At 44.6% G+C, this 12,642-nt stretch overlaps 1 protein-coding gene across 1 annotated transcript in view; it reads left to right on the plus strand.

Annotated features, from left to right (window-relative positions):
* FARSB (phenylalanyl-tRNA synthetase subunit beta) overlaps nt 1–12,642 on the plus strand; it is a 308,213-nt gene that overhangs the window by 160,379 nt on the left and 135,192 nt on the right. The window lies entirely within an intron of this gene.

Genomic DNA, 12,642 nt, shown 5'->3' on the forward strand with positions numbered 1-12,642 from the left:
TACTTTAAAAATATGTAGAGTTGGGTGCACCTAGATGAGTATTTTCCGCTTACTCACACTATTGGCTCTTTCTTGTTGTATTACAATTCCCATGGCATGCCTACGTTGTAAAAAATAAGGTACTATTTTACATCACAAAACTTCACTGCAGCAACCGACTTTAAATCATTTATATCATAAATGCTTGCAATAAAGAAAGCATTTTTTTTATTTGCTTTTTAAAAAAATATTTTAGTCTGCACTCAAAATGCAAACCAGACCAATTGTCATTTCCCAAGGTTTGTTTTGTTAGTGAATGAAGAGGACTGTTCTCCTGGAAAAGAGTAACTGTTTATAAGCATAATTCAATTATTGAACATCATACACAACTTGCAAAGGAACTGTATGTTATTTCTTATGCTAGTCTAATTTCTAATTTAAAACATTTATAAAGCGCAGCGTGCACCGTACGGTTTCTTGGCGCTAGTGGATAGTTCGACAACTGAGGAAAAATAAAACCTGTCGTGGGCAAGAGGGGGAATTACACAGGGAAGGCTTGTTTGAACAGAAACGTTTTTAAATCTTTACGAAAAGAAAGATAGTGAGTTGCAGAGCGGAGGTGGTCAGGAAGGGAGTTCCAAAACGTGGGGGCAAGGGTAGCGAAGTTAGTTCCACCCCACTTTTTACGTTTGAAACGTGGGATTTGGAGGAAGGATTTTGAGGAGGAGCGAAGCTCTCTGGTAGGGATGTATTTATTTATTTTTTTTTTTTTTTTTTTTTAAAAACCTTTATTGAAAAACAAGTAGAAATACAAGCGCTGGCCCACAACCACAGGGGCCGGCCGCAAAGTCAGGAGATGAAAAAATAAAGCAATGTATACAACAGGATAAAATCAGGATGGAAGCAAAAAATCATGACATCGCCCGCGCCAGGATAAAGAGGTTTCATTTTACATTTTACACGAATAAAGGAGGCAGCAACCATATCTATCAGCGCGTCATGCAACATATACCAAGAAGAAAAATGGGGGGGGGCGGGAGGGAACAACCCCCTACGCAGGCAGACGAACACAGCAGAGCAGAGCCCAGAGACCTCACACGTCCATAACAGGCGCGAAATAGACAAAGAATATCAAAAAACGAATAAAGTGGACGCCATATGCACAGCCCACCCACCCCGAAAAGGAAGAAAGTGCAGACGCTCACGAGACAAAGGAATAGACACCAAGGGACACAGCCCACCCCCTGAAAAAGGCAAAAAGGGACCATAGAATAAAACAAACTAAAACAACAAACCCCCCCCCCACCCTACATCACTGTAATGGCTACGGTCTACCCCACTAAACAGCGTGCCTGTCGCCCAGAGTCACCCGAAATATAGAAAGAAGAAAGGGAATAATAACAAGGAAAGAGAAGAAACAAGAGAGAAGAGAGAAGAAAGAAAGAAGAGAGGAAGGGAGCCAGCGAACCAGACATAAAACACCACCCCCCGCAACAATAATGCAAAAAACAGAATGTAAAAAACACTGCAGCGTAAAAACAGGAGGAGGATCAATTCCAGGCAACCCGGTTCCCACCAGTCACCAATACACCTTCCACCCCCGATGCAGGACAAGCAGCAAACAGTAAGGCAAACACAGAAGTGGAACAATAATCAACAGCGGTCAAATAATCTGGACGCAAGAAACAATCCCGAACCCCGGTCCATCAGCCCAGCAGCCAACAACAGGAGAAGCACCCTAGCCCTGACCCGAACGTGGATATACCCCTAGATGCGCTTCCCAAGAGAGGCCCGCCCACCGCAGAACAAAGGAGCAAAATGGCGAGAGGAAAGAGAACAACAATAAGGGAGCCCAAAATGGCCACGGTGGATCACCAGGGAGTCCGTCGAGTATAGCAGAATGGTCCACAATAACACCAGGAGCAGACGACGTTGTAGGCAGTGTAGGCAGGAGGCACAGTGCAGGAGGAGACGGCAGCTGCAGCACCACAGACAGTTCTCGAGGCACACACGATAGAGAGTCCGGCCACAATGTTGCACTCTTCACTGAAAGGGGAAACAAAGTATCTCGGGCGGAGTCGTCAAGCTGGTGATCTTGGGCGGCAGCAAAATCGACGGCGAGCTCAAATGTATAGCAGGCAGGAGAAAGCGCTGTCGCCCCATCCATGAAAGGTGGTGGCAGGTGGCAGCTTTGCAAACCCAGATCAGCAGCGCCCCACCTCTGCGTAGACGCCATGTCGTCCAGCTTGTCCCCCCAGACCCGGTAGCAATGGCGCACTTTTGCACGGAGGATGCACAGGGCCGCCAGGATAGTGCCAAGGGTAATATTAGGCTGCAGTCCCTGGACCTCATGTCCCCGAGGAACCTCTCGAATGTCGGGCTCACCTGCAGACAGGGCAACACTGATCGCTGTCGTGGACGGGCGCATCACCTCACAAAACATGGCGTCATACAAAGCCATTGTGACCAATCACCACGACGTCCACCGGGCCAAGGAGATAAGCAGCGTACCCCCTTTTAGCTTCCGGCGGAGCACCCTGCGCCGCACCCAAGAGATCGTCCGTGCAGACCAAGCGCCCCTCGGCAATCCCGGGCAGCGAGGCGTGGGGTCAATAAGCCAATTGCGACCCAAAATGGCCGGACAGTCCTCTCCCCGTATCCTCCGCCTCGAACAAAGGCCCCGTTGCGATGGGGATCCGCAGCTCCGTGCGCGCCGCCCTCTTTCCGTCTGCCCCGCGTCTGAATAGGTGGCTGGGCTCAGGCAGCGCCTCGCAAGGGTCTCATCAGTGCCACAGCAGCCGGCGCCAACGGAGCTCTCCGGCCGGCCGCAGGTCTCAGGGGCACGGCAGGAGGAGCCCACGGAAGCGGGGTCCGGGGCCGTGAGTTAGGAGACCAATATCTTCGGCTGACGGGCAGGCCGGGGGTCCGGGAAAGCGCCGCCGGGATCAGCGCCGCTTCGCACACAATCTGCGAGCGATTGCGCCAGGATGTGAATCAGGATGCCAGCGCGGCAAGAAATGACTAGCGGAGCCGGGAGCCTACAGGTCCGCTCCGGTCGCCTTCTTGGCTCCTCCCCCATGTATTTATTTATTAACGAGGAAATGAAAGCAGGGGCAGTGCCTTGACGGGCCTGGAAGACCATACAGCCGGTCTTGAACAGGGAATGTTCCCTAACAGGGAGCCAGTGAAGCTCTCTGAGGAGGGGTGTGGAATGGTGATAACGTGGGAGACCATAGACCAGCCGGGCCGCCTGGTTCTGAACCATCTGGAGTCTCCGCAGGCTATATGCTGGAATGCCGTTATAGATGGCATTGGCATAGTCTAGCCTCGAAATCACCAGTGCGGCCATAATCAACTTAAGTGCCTGCGGGGAGAAGAAGCGGGAAACAGTGCGGATAGTTCGGAGGGTGAGGAAACAGGAGGAGACAACAGTGCTAATTTGTGAGTGGAGGGTGAGCTGGTTGTTGATTTTAACCCCCAGTGTTTTAACTGCGGTTGAGGGGGTGGGGGAGGGGGAGGGACCAAGAGAGGAGGGCCAGAATCGGGAATTCCAGGGACTGGACGAACCACCGGTGAGAACCAACTCGGTTTTGTCCGGGTTCAATTTAAGATGGTTGTAGTCCCCATCCCCTCCCACCCCTTCAAAAATGTGTATTTCGGCAACCGCCTTTGTCGATGTTTGCACAAACATCGACAAAGGTGGTTGCCGAAACGAGTCTGTACGCCCAGAGTTCCTGTGAATAAAAGTTGGAATTCGCCCCCATGAGTGCTGTCATCTGTGAAAGCGTACGAATACCTGGCGGAAGTTAGAGCGGAATATGAAGGCGGGACCACCCCCGCCGTGACAAGCACTGTTCGCGAGTGCATCAGGCTGGTGCACAGGGAGCAGATATATTACCTACTGGCGGTCGCCAGTAGGTATATATAGTTAGGATTTTTTCTCTATGGGATTTTTGAAAATTCTATGTCTAATAACTTTGGCGTTTGTGGACGGAATTGGCTGAAATTTTCAGGAAAATGGCACATTTTGTTTCTGAGCAGCCCTTGAAAATTTGGGGGGGGTTCGTCAAGGGGGGGCCGAGAAAAAAGGGGGGTCCCAAAACGTGTTTTTAACATTGAGTTTTCCATAGGGCGGTTGGCCTCACTTTTAGCCCGAACGGCTGAATGGATTTGCACGAAACTTGGCAAAATTGTAGGGACTGGTAGCCCGATGTGCCTTTTGTAGGTCTCAATATATGTGCTCCAGTGGATTTTGAGAAATTAACGTTTAAAAAAAGATATATATCTGTAACAGCGGACCGGGCAGCGTCCCAGGACGCGTACTTTGCGCGCAACGGAGCTTTGTGAAGCGAAGCTGATTGGTTCTCTGGCGTCTGTCAACATTCCAAAAAGTCCGTAGCGGCCGCCATCTTGTCTCTCGGTAGGATCGAGAGACAAGAGGAGGCCAAAGCGAAGGGGCAAATGACCATAAGGGGGCATAGTACATTGTCGCTCACCCCCTAGGTTTGATGTGGAGGTTTTAAAAGGGCCCCGCGGGGCAAAAAAAATAATAATAATAATAATCGAACGGCTGAATGGATTTGCACGAAACATGGCAAAATATTAGGGACTGGTAGCCCGATGTGCCTTTGCTAGGTCTCAATATATGTGCTCCAGTGGATTTTGAGAAATTAACGTTCAAAAAAAGATATATATCTGTAACAGCGCTCCGCTTCGCGTAACGGAGGTTTGCGAAGCTGATTGGTCATTCTGTCACTGGGCTATAGTTGGGCTACATCTGGCTGATATTTGCGCTACATTTGTTTTTTTGTGTGTCTGGCGGCCATCTTTGGGCTACATTGGGCTACATTGGGCTTCATTGGGCTACATTGGGCTACATTTGGGCTCCAACATATATATAGGCCAATGTAGCCCAATATATATTTTTCAAAGTTAATTTTCGTAAAAACCACTGGAGCATATATCTTGAGACATAGCAAAGGCACATCGGGCTACCAGTCCCTACAATTTTGCCAAGTTTCGTGGAAATCCATTCAGCCGTTCGAGCTAAAAGTGAGTTCAACCGCCCTATGGAAATGAAGGAAATGAATGGGTAATTTGTAATTAGCAAATAGCTAATCGCAAACTAGGAATGGTAAAGAATCGCTATTTATTCCTTAAAGTTCGCTATTTAGGAAATGCAAAAAACTTTGATGATACATATGGCGGTTCATCTCTAACAAGATAAGAAGCATAGGGATACATTTATGATGACTGGCGCATCACCAGGGATGTGTTAGTCATTCTGTGCCGCTGTTCCGTCATCTATGGTGTGCTGCATTTACAATGCGGCGCATCATGGGGCAAAAACAGCACAGATGCGTGATGTATCTGTGCCGTAAAGGTGGCGCATTGCTGGAGTTGTATCGCAAGTGTGATGAAGCTCCAGCAAGGGTCGGGGGTGCCCCTGTCGCAGGGTTTCTGTTCTCACACAGAACTGTGGACAGAGGATTGGAACCTCGGCGAATTAGGGTGTCCCAAAACTCACGTTAGTAATCAAAAACCCCTTAGCAAGCTAGGTACAGTGTCACATTGGATATAACAAACTCTCAATGTTTAGACAATCCAGAATATGAACTTATAGTACCTCAGGATACGTGGCACTCATGAACAGTCGGTCGTTATATATTTCTTAGAAACCAGAACATGGAGTTAAGAAGAACACATGTGTATTTGAAATGTTTATTTACTAATGCCGTCTTCTCAGGCGTAGTATCTTAGATAATACAAGTACACATATTATCAGTAGCAAAATTACCAGCATAGTTACTAGTACATAAAAACCGAATGGTGATAGTATGTTAACATGCTGTAAATGAATAAGAGTTAGCAACACTTATAAGCAGCCGCGGGCCGTGGAGGGAGTTACGGTGAGGCAGGGAGGCGGGGAGGGGGAGAAGCAGGGTGGAGAATACAAGTACACATATTATCAGTAGCAAAATTACCAGCATAGTTACTAGTACATAAAAAGCGAATGGTGACAGTATGTTAACATGCTGTAAATGAATAAGAGTTAGCAACACTTATAAGCAGCCGCGGGCCGTGGAGGGAGTTACGGTGGGGCAGGGAGGCGGGGAGGGGGAGGGGCAGGGTAGAGAGGGCTCCACCCTGCTTCTCCCCCTCCCCGCCTCCCTGCCTCACCGTAACTCCCTCCACGGCCCGCGGCTGCTTATATCTCACCCTCCCTAATACACATATTATATTATTTGCTAAGAAGGTCTCTTTGTGTTGGTTTAGGGCGTGCCCATACTTTAGTGTCTTAGATTTGAAGGAATCACATCAGCATACACCAGCTCTCTCTTCATGTGAACCGCATCAACTGTTGTGTATGTGTGTTCGGCAAAGCAATATAAAACCCGCCTCATGCCCAGAATTGGCAGAAGTTGCACTTATGTTATGAGTATGAAGTCGTGGAGATCAGACCTCATAACAATTCTGTATCGTGTTGTTCTTGAAACTTTAGCACTCGCTGTACAGATATAGTTTAACAAGCAAAGCAGATAGTAGAGCAATAACATATTATTCTCATGTAAACCACGATGAACTACTAGGTGGAAAGCTAAAGCAACAACTAAGTGTCGTGTGCAGAAGTTGCAAAAAAGGAAAAATGGCGTTTAAACCGGTAATGAGCCCATGCTAACTTAACACGGTGTAAAGATATCCAGGACCTAGATGACACCTCCCCATGATCCGGAAACGAACTGAATAAGATAATAGAAGTGCCATCTCATGAGAGCAGATTGCAAGTTTATATGTGGACGGTCCGCAAGGTAAAGCATTAAAAACTAGGAAAATTTAATGCTAAAGAAAAATAAAACAGCCAAGTACTTTATCGAGTCTTAAGCCAATAGGCAAGGTAAATAATAAAAACTTGACAAATAAGTCAATGAATTGTCAATGAAATGCTAGTACTCAGCATATCAAACATGAAAAAGGTCTATGACATAACTGTGTATGCAAAATAAGCTGCAACAGCCTCCAATAGGAAGTCACCGTCTTCACCCGAAAACAGTTCAGCCATCCAATTTAAAAGCGGAAAAGAACATACGTGCTCTCCCAGCACCGGATCCTCTATCACCATCAGAGGACAGCTCGGTGGGTTTTCAAGAAAGCTCTGTTCCAAGAAAGACTGTGCTGCCGCCAGTAAATTCCAGGGACCAAGTAGTCCATGCATCAATGCCACAGCCATAATCCTTTCGCCAGGACAAACCAACTCGTGAGTAATGATAGGAGTCATCAGCTGATTAAAGTCGACGTCAGGAGAAACCGGTCCGCAGAGACACAAATCAATGGCCCAATCGAAATCACAGGTCAGGCAGTGAAATACAGGCTGGACACAGGTGAAGTAGGAGAATCGAAAAGATAATCCATATGCCGTGCTTAATATCGCCAACGGCATTGTGCCATAATATTCTAGCATGCGATTGCGGAACAGTGTCAGCAGCTGCAGGGTGGGAGGTTGCATAGGAGGGACATCCATATTTAAAAATGTAAAAAAGCACAAGAGCGTCCGCTGGTAATACAAGTAAAAATGCCAATCCACGAAGCAGAGTGGAGAAAATAGAATGAAAGAAAGCAGGGATGACTCCAAAGATTTTCTCAAATGAAGTCACGAGACCACTGGTAACAACTTTAAAAAAGTGCGCCAGGGCCTTTGTGGAGGATGCGTTAAGGATAGTCCGAACCATCTTGCTGAAATTGAAAGGCAAATCTGAATTGAGAAGGGTCTGCACCTCTGTACGGGTGTTCGCTATGTGAAGCACGAAAGTTTCACGGGCCGAACTCAAGGCCACCTCTCTCTGAGACAAAAGAGCTCTTATTCTTGCCATGCCGTTGAAATCTCTCCCAAGGTTGGTATTTGTGGCCAGATTGAAAACTCCCTATGTTCATGTGTGGGAGGAAATAGAACATTTCTGCAGCAAATAACCCGTTCACTTACTGTTACCATAAAAGGAATACTTTTAATTAACTCAGAACAATCTTCATTATTGAGCATCAAATAACTACCATTTTCCAACAACTTGAACGTGGGGATGATAGCAGGAACTGGCGTGCCTTGCAACACGCAAGCCATATTTGGTCGGTGTTTGTTGCATGAACCGTGTAACTGTATGTGCCTACACATTAGTGAATGATCTGGCGTCTCAGTGCATTCCTCTCCATTCAGATAAACTTCTTGATCATCTTTGAAACAACTGTATGTGTATGGAAGCGACCAGACCTCTTGAAGAAAAGCACTACCTAAAGGTTCATAACGACCTATTGGTATATATTTCATACAATTTGAAAACTTATATAAAGCAAAAGGCAGCGTTATTAAACCGTGGATAAGGCACGTTGTCAAAAAACCCGCAATCCTCTGCTGATGATGTCACTGAGCATGTCATGAATGATGTAATATGTGACATCATCAGCAGTGGATTACGGGTAATAGTATCTCTAGTTTACTCCCCTATAGCTGTCTTTCTTTTAACATAAGTCTCTGTTTCCTTCCCTTATACTTACTGTTTTTGGTTCGCTTCCGGTTCGCGTACCGGCGAGCGAACTGGGAAGCGAACTAAGAGAAATAGAGGTTGGCACAGTTCCAAATATTGTACCAATTTTTTAATAACGGGGAGGTAGTTCTGAAAAGAACTTTTTTTTTTATTGTTTTTGTTGTTTTATATTTTTTTTATTATTTTTCAGAACATTTTTTTACTTTTTTTGAATTTTTCTGAACAGTTTTATATTTTTTGGGGGTTTTCTTGGAGGGGGCAATGAAAACGATTCATTGTAAAGGGCTCAACAGGAGCAACAAAACAAAAAAAAAGTATTTATTATTTTGGGCGTTTCGTACAAACTTGCATATGATAGTCAATAGCTCTGTTGATCAGAGTGATGCTTCTTTCTCCGTAGCAAATGAATCCATCGCAAAATACGCAGATGTGTTTTACTTCACCAAATCTCATTTGTATATTTGGCACCATCTCCCTGCCCTCTGGTCCCGTTACTTCCGGTACAACAGATCTTCTGGCCATAATAGGGAGATTATCTAGGTCGTTCCGAAACTGTGCAGCACTGTAGTTGTTAGGATGCCACCTAGTCATATGGCGATGCATTGTGTAGTTTCCGAAACTGTATTTTTTCTCGGTTCCTCTGGACAGTCTATCTTGACATATAAGGCAAGTTACGTATCTTGCATTTACTTTTTTCTGACCTTTGGGAATTTTAAAAAATTGCCAAATGAAGTTTTCTTTCCGGTGAGACGTCTTGGGTTCCTCAGGCAAAAACTGCCTCTCTTCGTGCTCTTCCTCCTGTTCCTCTTCTTCCTCTTCTTGCTGAATTATAACTTGAGCAGGTGGTCCACTCTTCCTTGGATGTGGTGGAGGTGGTGGGGAAGCACCAGCTGAAGCTACTAAAGAAGCCATTGCTCAGTGATCACAAAGGGTCTTTCTCTCACAATGATGAAAGTCAGAGTGAGGAAAGAAGGAGGGATTTTCATCATTTGGGAAAAACAAGAGTTCTCAACCAATCAAAAGTGTTCATTTTAGATTATATGACCTAGTCTTACATCATTAGGAAACCAAAAGTGAAATGAACCAATGAAAAGTGTTATTACCAAGTCACATGACTTGCTGTGTTTACGTTAAGCGCTTTGCAGGGCCTCCCGGTTTGCTTCCAGAAACCTGCGCTTTGCGACTTGCTTCGCGTACCAGTTCGCTAACGTAGCACGTCATATGACGTATCACGCGACAACGTGAAACGTCATGCGGACGGGAGGCGTCACGATGTTGTTTTCTAACGCGGCACTTGCGGTAAAGAAACGTTTACCGGCTCGCGGTCTATTTCGCGGCATCAAGGTCAGCTAACGGGAAGCTTCCCGATACGCGAAGCGGGAACGAAGAAAAAAAAATATTTAAAAAAAAAATTATTCATAAACATATAAAATATATTTTTGGATTTAAAGAAGAATACATTTTACAGCTACAGATATTAGCTGTTAAAAAACCAATGAAATTCACTGAAAAAACCATAGGTTATAGACCATATATAGTTAGGAATTAGCATTTACAAAACCTTGAAAATTCACTGAAAAAACCATAGGTTATAGACCATATATAGTTAGGAATTAGCATTTACAAAACCTTATTTTACTCACACAAAACCATTGAAATTCCATATATAGTTAGTTGCACTAACTATATATCGCGCACCCGCAATCCACTGCTGATGATGTCACACATTACATCATTCATGACATGGTCAGTGACATCACTGATGACATCACTGATGACATCTCAAATGACATCACTGATGACATCACTGATGACATCTCAAATGACATCACTGATGACATCATGACACACCAATACCAGTTACTACATACGCACTCACTGATTCCTACGTCTACACACACATTCACTCATTCACCCATACAATTACTCATACATACAGTCAGTTATTATTAGAACACTATCATATGCACTCATACACCTAGTCAGTCCTGTGAAGAATCAATCACACTTCGATTTCCTCATCTATAGTTAAACACAGAACACCATACTTTTCACACATATACTAACACATACTTACTCTCTTATACAATCACTGATACAAGTACACATTGATATGCACAGAGTCACACACCTCCCAGCCAGCCACACACACACACTCAGTCTTCCATACATCCAGTCATTCTTCAATATGTAAAACGTATTTAAACTTTACAAAAACACACAGACACTAGATGATGTCATCAGTGATGTCATTTGAGATGTCATCAGTGATGTCATCAGTGATGTCACTGACCATGTCATGAATGATGTAATATGTGACATCATCAGCAGTGGATTGCGGGTGCGCGATATATAGTTAGTGCAACTAACTATATATGGAATTTCAATGGTTTTGTGTGAGTAAAATAAGGTTTTGTAAATGCTAATTCCTAACTATATATGGTCTATAACCTATGGTTTTTTCAGTGAATTTTCAAGGTTTTGTAAATGCTAATTCCTAACTATATATGGTCTATAACCTATGGTTTTTTCAGTGAATATATATATATATATATATCTGCTCCATAAGACCCATATAAATCTAAGTGTAATGTCCTTGGCAAATTATTTTTTTGAAAAGATAAGTAATATCAGAGGAATTCATTGCATACAACATAGTCAATGCGCGCTATTTTGCCACTGAACACATCAGACTTTAGAACAATCTCCCCGATCTCTCAGAGCACTTAATCAAATCTGCCATCACAGATAAAAAGCCCTCAGATGCCATGGCTGACCACATCCTCCTGCGTCTTGCAAAATAATTCTACAAATTGTTGATTCCAGACTGGTTTACGCCCGGCAAGCTTCTACTTCCAGACGTTTGCTAAAAAAGGGCATTTCAGACCTTAAAAAAAGGCACACCTAAATTCTTCTCCCACAGAAAACTAGAGACTTATTCCAGGAGTATCTTTCTGCCCAAATTCATAGAAAACTGTATGTCCTCTTGTAAGAAATTGGGGTATTAGTTGAGGGGGTGGGAGGGTAAATGCCTATGCCAAGTAATAATCACAATTCTTGTTATGGTGAACCACTAAAGAGACTAAACCTGAGCTTGAGCCCTTGGTCGTTACAGCACAGAGCACCCAGGCTTAATTTAGAGGCAATGGGTAAACTAATTACACAGTACTAAAATCGTATTAAAATCAAAATGCAATACAACAAAAATCCTGAAACGAATAAGAAACTTAGAGTGAAATTTAATTCTCAAAATGACAAAAACCCAATAAGGGGAACGGGAGAAAGGAATTTTTAAAGTTTTAAGTAGAAATAGCACCAAGAAGCACAAAGTGGCAATGATATTCAATGGTTGTGGTAAAACAAGACCTAAGCACAATTTGACGCTGAAGCAATGAAGCATGAGTCCGATACACTGACTGGGTTTGTCCTAGTCAAAGTTTTTACCTTCTGACTTTAGTGCTCCTGGACCTCAGGGGAGGCACTTAAAAACTCACTGGGTGTCAGGCAGAAGGCCATAACAGCGCCCAGTCCATGTCCAGTTACCACTGGTCAGCTTGGCAGTTCCAGGAAAAGGCCTCTTGGAGCTTGGTGTGTCCTGGTGCTTTTATTAGTAGGTCAGCCTTATGACCCTTTGAGTCCACTTCTTTGTCCTCAGTACAAGAATAAGAGCAGCTCCACCCTTCTAGGCTCTTCTCAGGTCTTAGACAGAAGGTTCATTCATCTTTAGATCTTCGACAGGTCCAAGAGTGTTCTGAAGTGGGTGCCTGGAGATGCAATATTTATGCCCGGCATGAGTTAGTGGGTGGCATTACCTAGGGGCCGCCATAACCAATAAGGTAAAAGTTCCCATGGTTAACCCAGCACAATTTAGGCAATTTCAAGATGGCCGAAGTCTTTGGCCATGCTAATCTTGGGTTCTATGGGGTAGGGGTGCGAGTGTGGAGCGTACTGTGGTAATCCTACTTGCTTACCATATTGAAAACCAAAATCGAGTTTGTGACAGTCCCTGAGGTTTTATCATTCAGACATGGGAGTGCACCCCAAATATTATATGTAAACCGAGCAGACTTGCCAAGCAGTGGGTAACACTGTAATGCCGAAAAGAAGCCCACTGTGATTTGGGTCGAAC

The sequence above is a fragment of the Lissotriton helveticus genome, chromosome 11 (genome assembly GCF_964261635.1).
Source record: "Lissotriton helveticus chromosome 11, aLisHel1.1, whole genome shotgun sequence".
Classification (NCBI taxonomy): Eukaryota; Metazoa; Chordata; class Amphibia; order Caudata; family Salamandridae; genus Lissotriton; species Lissotriton helveticus.